Genomic DNA, 8217 nt, shown 5'->3' with positions numbered 1-8217 from the left:
AGTGTCGCTCAAGTGTGTATTGCTATTTTGCCATATTTGATATTTTGACAGTTTATGGCCGCGCCGCGACGCCCCATCTCCGCAATGCGATGCGACGCGGTCACAAACTATACTGCCTAGCAGAGAATATTTTACAGTGTCACGTGTCATTTCCATATAATGAACTCAGTTGACTGCAACGATTTTTCAGTTTTGGTTTGTATTCACTTGCTAAAATGTCAAAATATGTAGTTGTTTGTAGTTGGCTGCCGCGCTAGTGCAATGTAGCCATGCCTCGTCTCTGTAGTTGTGGTTAATGTAGTGTCGGGTCGCGTAGTGTATATAGGGGGTCGTACCTTTAGTAAGACTGATGACGGCCGAACCTAACCAATATGCGAGGTCGCACAAAACGACAGGATCGCCCTCGAACCTTTAACTATCTTTAATAGTCCAAAAGAAGGGGATACTCAGACATGCATTATTTTTAACCTGACTCTGGGAAAAGTTATCTGTCGTGATGAGATGAGTATGATAGGCGCCTTCCGCTTTTACTTTACCCAACTGTTTACCTGCGCTAACAACAAAAACAACATATAAAAACACTGGCCTAGCTTACAAAAACTGTTTCGTTTGGAATATTCCCTCCATCGGGTAAAAGCTCCTATTGCACAAAACAGTAACGTTGCCAGTCTCATGCATTTTCCAGGAACTGGGAAGAATTTTTGGCCTCCTTCAAGGATATGGACGATTCTGTAGCCTATATCATCATCAACGGCGCAACAACCGGTATCCGGTCTAGGCTTGCCTTAATAAGGAACTCCAGACATCCCGGTTTTGCGCCGAAGTCCACCAATTCGATATCCCGAAAAGCTGTCTGGCGTCCTGACCTACGCCATCGCTCCATCTTAGGCAGGGTCTGCCTCGTCTTCTTTTTCTACCATAGATATTGCCATTATAGAATTTTCGAGTGGGATCATCCTCATCCATACGGATTAAGTGATCTGCCCACCGTAACCTATTGAGCCGGATTTTATCCACAACCGGATGGTCATAGTATCGCTAATAGATTTCGTCGTAGTGTAGGCTACGGAATCGTTCATCCTCATATAGGGTGCCAAAAATTCTTCGGAGGATTCTTCTCTCGAACGCGGTCAAGAGTTCGCAATTTTTCTTGCTATGAACCCAAGTTTCCGAGGAATACATGAAGATTGGCAAGATTATAGTCTTGTACAGTAAGAGCTTTGACCCTATGGTGAGACGTTTCGCGCGGAACAGTTTTTGTAAGCTGAAATATGCTCTGTTGGCTGACAACAACCGTGCGCGGATTTCATCATCGTAACTGTTATCGGTTGTTATTTTCAACCTTAGCCTCCGCACGCTATGCAGATACTGTGCACTTCTTCGCCAAATCGGGATGTTTGGAATTCCCTACTAAGGCGAGCCAAGACTGAACACCGATTGTTGTGGCACTTATGAAAATAATGTTCAGTTTCGCTTGATGTTCCTTTTTCACAGATCTAAGGTTATTTGGGTTTGGTATTGAAAGCCTTGAACGGGCATATAAAGAAGAAGGAATTATTGCCGAACGCGCAATTCGGATTTCGATCTGGACATTCGACAATACATGCAATAACGAAGGTAACGTCTGATATTTGCTGGGGGATTAACAATGGTGAATGCGTAGGCGCTTGCCTTATAGACATGGAGAAAGCCTTTGATACCGTCTGGTTGGATGGACTGCTTTTCAGGCTCCTGAAGAATGAGTTTCCCAGTCACCTCGTAGCGATGATGTGTAGTATGCTGTATGGCAGGTGCTTTGTTATTACGGATGGAAATCTCACTACTAGCAGAGAATTTCATGTTCTGAATGGATTACAGCAAGGGACAGTGGCTGCGCCTACACTTTTTGCGGTATTTGCCGGCGAATTGCTCAATTCTTTCGATTTTAATAAATCTCCGAAAAGGTCGTTGGTTGCCTTTGCTGACGATCTGATAGCCTACACGGCACACAAGAAGGTAACTGAGGTGCAAGTTGAACTTCAGAAGATGTTCAATGATATTAAGTTCTTCACGAATAGTTGGCGGATGAAAATCAATGCGCAAAAGTGTGAAACGATTCTATTTCGAAATTCCTTGGCGTATGCCAGTAGGAACTTGAAAAGGAATTGGAGAGATTTTCACATTGCCGCGAACGAGGATAGTTCTGAGCGTATTCCTCATAAGAAGTGCGTGAGATACCTGGGTATGCGTCTTGACGAGCGTCTCCAATTTAACGAGCACGTTAAAGTCGCGCTAAAAAGCGCTCGCAAGGCATTCATGTCTCTTCGAAGACTTTTTTATGCTCCACATCTTAGCCGGAAGGTTAAGATTATTTGTTATCTTACTTTGGTTAGACCGGTGCTTACCTACGGGTGTGCTATCTGGTTTAATTTGAGTGCTAGCCAAATGGAGAAAATAAGGATCTTTGAAAGGAAATGTCTGCGTGCTTGCACGGAGCTTAATAGGACTGCTTCGTCAAACTATGAGCACTATATAACTAATGAAGTGATGTATGCAGCTGCCAAGAATCGACACAGTTATCGTCAGATTGATTGGGAATCATATAGTACGATCTGCTTCGCATGGTGAGAACCCTTGGGTTTCGCAGCCGTTCTACCCAAATGATGGGTATTTCGAGAAAACTCTCACGACAGGCTTCATTCCTCCCGAAGTGTTCGTGTATCTTGACAGGAATGGTCTAATTCTTGATTCTGCCGGTGATCCGGTTATGTATCATATACATAGACGGGCCTCGGACAAAAGGATAGAATACCCCCCGAATTTGACAGTGGGGGCTCCTGGATTCGACTGGAGATACTCCAGAGCGAGAGCAATTGATATTAAGCGGGATGAAAAAGAGAAATCTTGGTACTGGTGGCTGCGGGATGCCGGTTAGCGGTGGCCGTGCTCAGTTCTGCCATTTGTTTCTTTCTTTCTTATTGTAAAAAAAAAGAAAAAATGTATAAAATAAAATATATAATTATGATAGTTTTAAAAACAATAATTTAAGTTAAAAGTATCTTTTGAAGCGATCAAATATTTATTATTACTTTTATATTTCTTTATTTGCCACTAAGGCCAAGTGAATTCTGTCGGGTTTTTGACCATTTCCCGACAACTTATTGTAAAATTAGATTTTTATTTCTTAATATTTCTCTTCTCTGCCTGTAAATTGTTATTCGAAAACTTTGAGAGCCCACAGTGGCCATTAGATTTAAGTTATTTTTGTTATTTTAAAAGATTGTTTTTTATTGTTCATTTTTCCAATCTATATACTATTGTTACCTATTTCTTAAAAATAAAAATGATTTTAAAAACAAAAACAAAAACAAAGTTTGGGCAGGATTCATGACGGTCAGTATAGCAAGATAAGTGGCTTCTTATTAATTAATTTTTCGAGATGTTCTCTTATACTAAACATTATAAATTTAGCGATTACTTTTAGGCGTTAAACTATCACATTTAATGTGTACGCTTTTTTGCAAGTCTATCAACTTTAGTTTTCTTTCATTCCTTAGAAAAGCCTTAATAAGTTGATCTACTACGACTTAGTTCGCATCGCCTACCTTCTAATTGCGCTTACAGTCTGGATCCGCATGCTACACCTAAATTGCTTATTATTGTTGAGGAGAAATCTAGTCCTCGAAAATTTGCGCCCATCTGCAAGTTCTTTCTGATGTGGTGTACGATATTTACAGAGGGTCATTTTCTCACCGCTGGAAAATATCCAGATTGCAGAAGCGGGATATTAGAAACAGGAGTTCGTCGTCCCTATATGCGAAATGCATCCGGTAATGTAATGGTATTTTCAAGGCAGATGTCGTCAAATGTACTGCTGATAAATCTTAATCTACTGTCTACTAATCTGGAAATCTAACTTAAAATGGCAATCTATTGTTACATTCTATTGTGTCTATTGTTAGGATAACCAATGTGCAAAAGAAGTAAATTTCTCGCTGTTTCTAGGTACAACAAGGCTATGTTTGTTCATGACGTGGATTAGGAAAAAGTTGGGAACATCTACCGGTATCAAGATTCCGCATTAGATTATGGTATCTCCTTTAGGCAAATTATCCTAGACGGCATTGCATAGTTCTCTACTATTGCCGGGATTTTTCCTAGTCTCGATTAGAATATTGGAGTCGATATTCTGTCTGAAATGAATGATCAGGCCATGAGGGAGTTCCGTGTAGATGCCGTTAAAGCTAGTTGCACCCCAGATTGGCATTTAACTGCAACAGGCTTACCCCACCATAAAAGTATAGTTGAAGGACAAGAGTGCGTATCAGGCCTCAATCACACTTACATACATATCAAAACCGTTGATCCTTATACGGCAGTCATAAGCTATAAGCGCATAGTCCCTCTTTCCCCAAGGCATGGAAACCGAATGAACTTCCCGCTCCATGAGCCAAAAATCGCAAATAAATTGCACTCCTCAGGAGTGAAGTTGATTTACCAATGTAAAGCGTAATGAACCTAAATTCAGGTGCCACCACACCTTCATATGAGCTCTACTCGATATTGCTGTTTAGAGTGTGTTGACAAGTCATTCTAGGATAAATTTCTCAGTAATATGTTAGTATAATATATCCTGGCCCTGTTTTTTACCTAGAAAAGGGATTGAATACTTGATGAAGTGAATTTTAATTTTTTGTTTGCAAATTTACTATACGGGGTTGAGGTTTTGAATTTATAAATAGGTTAATTCTATTTCCTCTGATAATATGGGGATGTATAAATGCCGAATTGATGTCAACATTCTAATTTGAAACTTAGCAACCTTACCGGAGTCAACTGCAGTCAATTCTGGTTGACGTTCCAGAACTTAATTTGAAACATCATTATTCGTCACCCCGACATATCTTACTCCAGTAAGTCGTTCGCTACGTGTTAACTAGCAGTTAACATCTCCAAGGCAAAAAACTGTACAAGGACAAGAAATGTGAACCTGGCAAACCGCACTGAGTCGGGTTCGGTTAAAATTTAACATTCACATATGTATGCCTCCAGGAAACAATAGAGACTGCATATTCAGGCCCTGTGCTGAAAGATGAGACGTTGTAAGAACTGCCCAAAAAAGTAGCTGAAGAACTTGGACCCAATTGGGTTCTGCACAATCACGGCGAGTTGGCGATATTTGACGGTTCGGTTACGGTTGTTGCGGGCAAAAAAGCAAACAACCCAGAACGTATGAGTAGCACGGCATTAATAGCTGTGAGAAACCGCGCTTGTTTGGTTATAAATAAGTTAATAACATGGCGGAAACCTTTTTAGCCATTGTAAGTCGCCGGCGATACCGACTTTTATATTAGACACCAACCAGAGTTGATTTTATGTTATCGCACATGCAAACTTGACTTGGCGGTTTGCCGCCGTCTGAAGTTGCGGAGATTGTTCGGAGGGTACAAGGTAACAATATCCTCAATGGCTGGTCCGCAACAAAATTGGGTCCACGGACAATAGCAAAACAACCACGAAGACCATTCCGAGATGCTGTTGTAGGGGCCCCCGTTTGTAATCTTGTTAAGTCGGGATCACGTCTTTTGGCTGTTCATTTGTGGTCCTCGTCTAAATGGTAGACTTTCAGCAGCATCTTCGGTCTCGGCACTTGGTCTTTTTGCATACTTTGACGGTTGGCCACCACGAAATCGGCGATGGTGCCATGCAATTTGACCCGTGGGCATAGTTCAGTGGTTAAGGGCTGAACTCGATGAAAATTATGTGCAGCAAACTAGTTTCGCAGATTAATAAGTTTCAACCGAAAAAACTCGGAACAAAATAAAAGTTATAATTGATTGGTGTTCAATTATGAAAGGAACAGACAAAGTGAGAAGGGTGGCATGCGGAGCATGGAGTGGCACGCACTCGAATATGTATCTGTTCTCTAAATGGTTGCAATTCTGATTTTCTAAATTAAGCTTATGGCCTCAATATTTACTTTATTTACGGCATTGTATCTTCAACTTCAACAATTTTGTCACTTCAGATATTTGCTTGAAATAATATCTATAATAGATGGTTACTTGAGATACACACGCTAAAGATTAAAAGCTCACAAACTTATCTGAACACTGCACAGATTTCTAGTCACATAGAAGTTTGTGGCTATCAGCTATGCTTAGATGTGTGCTAAAAATAATATAGATTTTGTTGTTCACTTGAATAAATAAAATCTATTAGGGTGATGGAGAACACAGGCCTCGATAGCGCAGTAGGTAGCGCGTAAGTCTCATAATCTTAAGGTCGTGAGTTCGATCCTCACTCGGGGCATCGCTTTTTTGATTAACTAACCAGAAAATGTCATCATACCTGCTTTAATTTGCAGTCTGTGTATAAATATCTTCTAATTTTTCTTTTACACTAAAATCCATTGCGATTTGAATTAATGGGAATAGTATATATATATATACATCAAGAAGTTTATCACGTGGCAACTTTTATGTCTACGTGTATATAGTGCCCTACATGGTGTTGATTACCCGGAAAATCATTATATAGATCCGTTACAATTATAGTACAACTTCGTTATGACCAACCTTCACGGGGGTGTGGAATTGTTAGCCCGATTTAACCAATTTTGTTTCAACCTGTAGAGGGTAGCCACACCTTGGAATAAAAAAACACAGTTTACGCGTAGCGCATGCATATATATTTCCTTGCAATGTACAAATTAGGTAAATACTATATAAGCGTATATATTAGTGTAATATTAATTGAAAACAAGTTGCTAAATTGATAACGTACTTATCATTTTCGATAGTCTTACTCACTTACTTCGGTAATCATTCGCATTGTAAAATATAAAGGAAACAAGTCGCGATACGGGAAGCTGGGCACTCCGGGCATAAAGGTTGTGTGAAAAGCTCTATGCACGATTTTCCTTCGTACATACCTATGAATATAAAACCTTCCACCATATTTTGTCAAAGTCCAAGATACACATATGTACATACGTATCAACGATATAAATGCTGTGTTCATTCTAAATAAACAAACATTATCGCATTGATAAATTGATTTAAGGTATCCTAATTGGTTACTACCATTTATATATATACACCTGTCCCCCTCAAGTAATTGACACCCATGTGCAAATAACTAAAAAAAGCCAAACAACGAAAACCAAAACATCTCCATGGACCCCACTGTTCGTATAAATTCATACATGTCATACATGGCTTAAGTTTTGAGAACGAGACCTGTTTAATTTTTCGGGGCGCACATTTTGAGCCTTATCTCCCCCATGCTTCCCCAATATCAGAAATAAGTTTCGAAAAGTACTAATGGAGCCCTTTCATTTAATACCCCACATGATCATATTCTCTGAAAAAAAAATTTACACCCCCTTTTGCATGCATGGGAAGCCAAAACAAAATACCGCCAAGCTTAGACTACTACCATTTGTCATTGTCGTCAAAATAAAGACCATACATTCAATCAGTTGTGTGAGTTTCAAATATTTGATACTAGTTAGTCGATATTTTTCGGATATTTTTTGCAAAGCTTCCTTCCTTTTTTGTCTCAAAACTTTCTTTGGATATTTGTCAAGCATTTTTGATTCAACAAGAGTTGCTATTGTGGTTACCAAATTTCAATTTATGATGGAACCGATAAATTCAGGTTTGATTGTGAAAATTAAGACTTGGGGGGCGAACATTCTCACCGTCAAATATCTGAACAGTTAGGTAAAGTTCTTCAGCCGACGGGAAGTTCATAAGCGGGGTTGGCTCGTCGTGATCGGTTTCATCATTTAGCTCTATCGAATGCCTGATCGGGGCGCAATCTCGAGGCTTTTTAATCCCCGTCCAGCGTATCAAGCCACCGTTGTTTAGGCCTACCTTTTGGTAGATGTTCAGAGCAATCTTGGCAAGTGAATTCTCGTTAGCACGAATTCCGTGACCATACCGTCGAAGATGCCTCTCTCGTAATTTTTCCACGATCGGTGCTACCCCATAACAATCGCGCATATCCTCATTTCAGATGTGGTCAAACCGTGTCACGCCATTATCCAATGCAATATCTTCGTCTCCAATAACCGCAAGACGCCGCTCATTGTCTTTTATAGTCGGCCAACACTCAGAACCATAGAGAACGACAGCACGGACGACACTTTAGATTTGAGACGTTCGTTTATACGTCGATCACAAAGAACACCAGTTGTGGAACGCCACTTCATCCAGGTTGCGTTAATGCGTG

The 8217-nt window shown here is 40.2% G+C and overlaps 1 non-coding gene across 1 annotated transcript; it reads left to right on the top strand.

The window, feature by feature from the left end:
- The first annotated feature begins 6218 nt into the window (after positions 1–6218).
- On the top strand, positions 6219–6291 carry Trnam-cau. The gene has a single exon. It is a non-coding gene; the product is annotated as a tRNA-Met (tRNA).
- Positions 6292–8217: the final 1926 nt, after the last annotated feature.

Source organism: Hermetia illucens, chromosome 5 (assembly GCF_905115235.1).
Source record: "Hermetia illucens chromosome 5, iHerIll2.2.curated.20191125, whole genome shotgun sequence".
NCBI classification, from domain to species: Eukaryota; Metazoa; Arthropoda; class Insecta; order Diptera; family Stratiomyidae; genus Hermetia; species Hermetia illucens.
The sequence above is the reverse complement of the archived record's forward strand: the minus strand, read 5'-3'. Positions and strand labels throughout refer to the sequence as shown.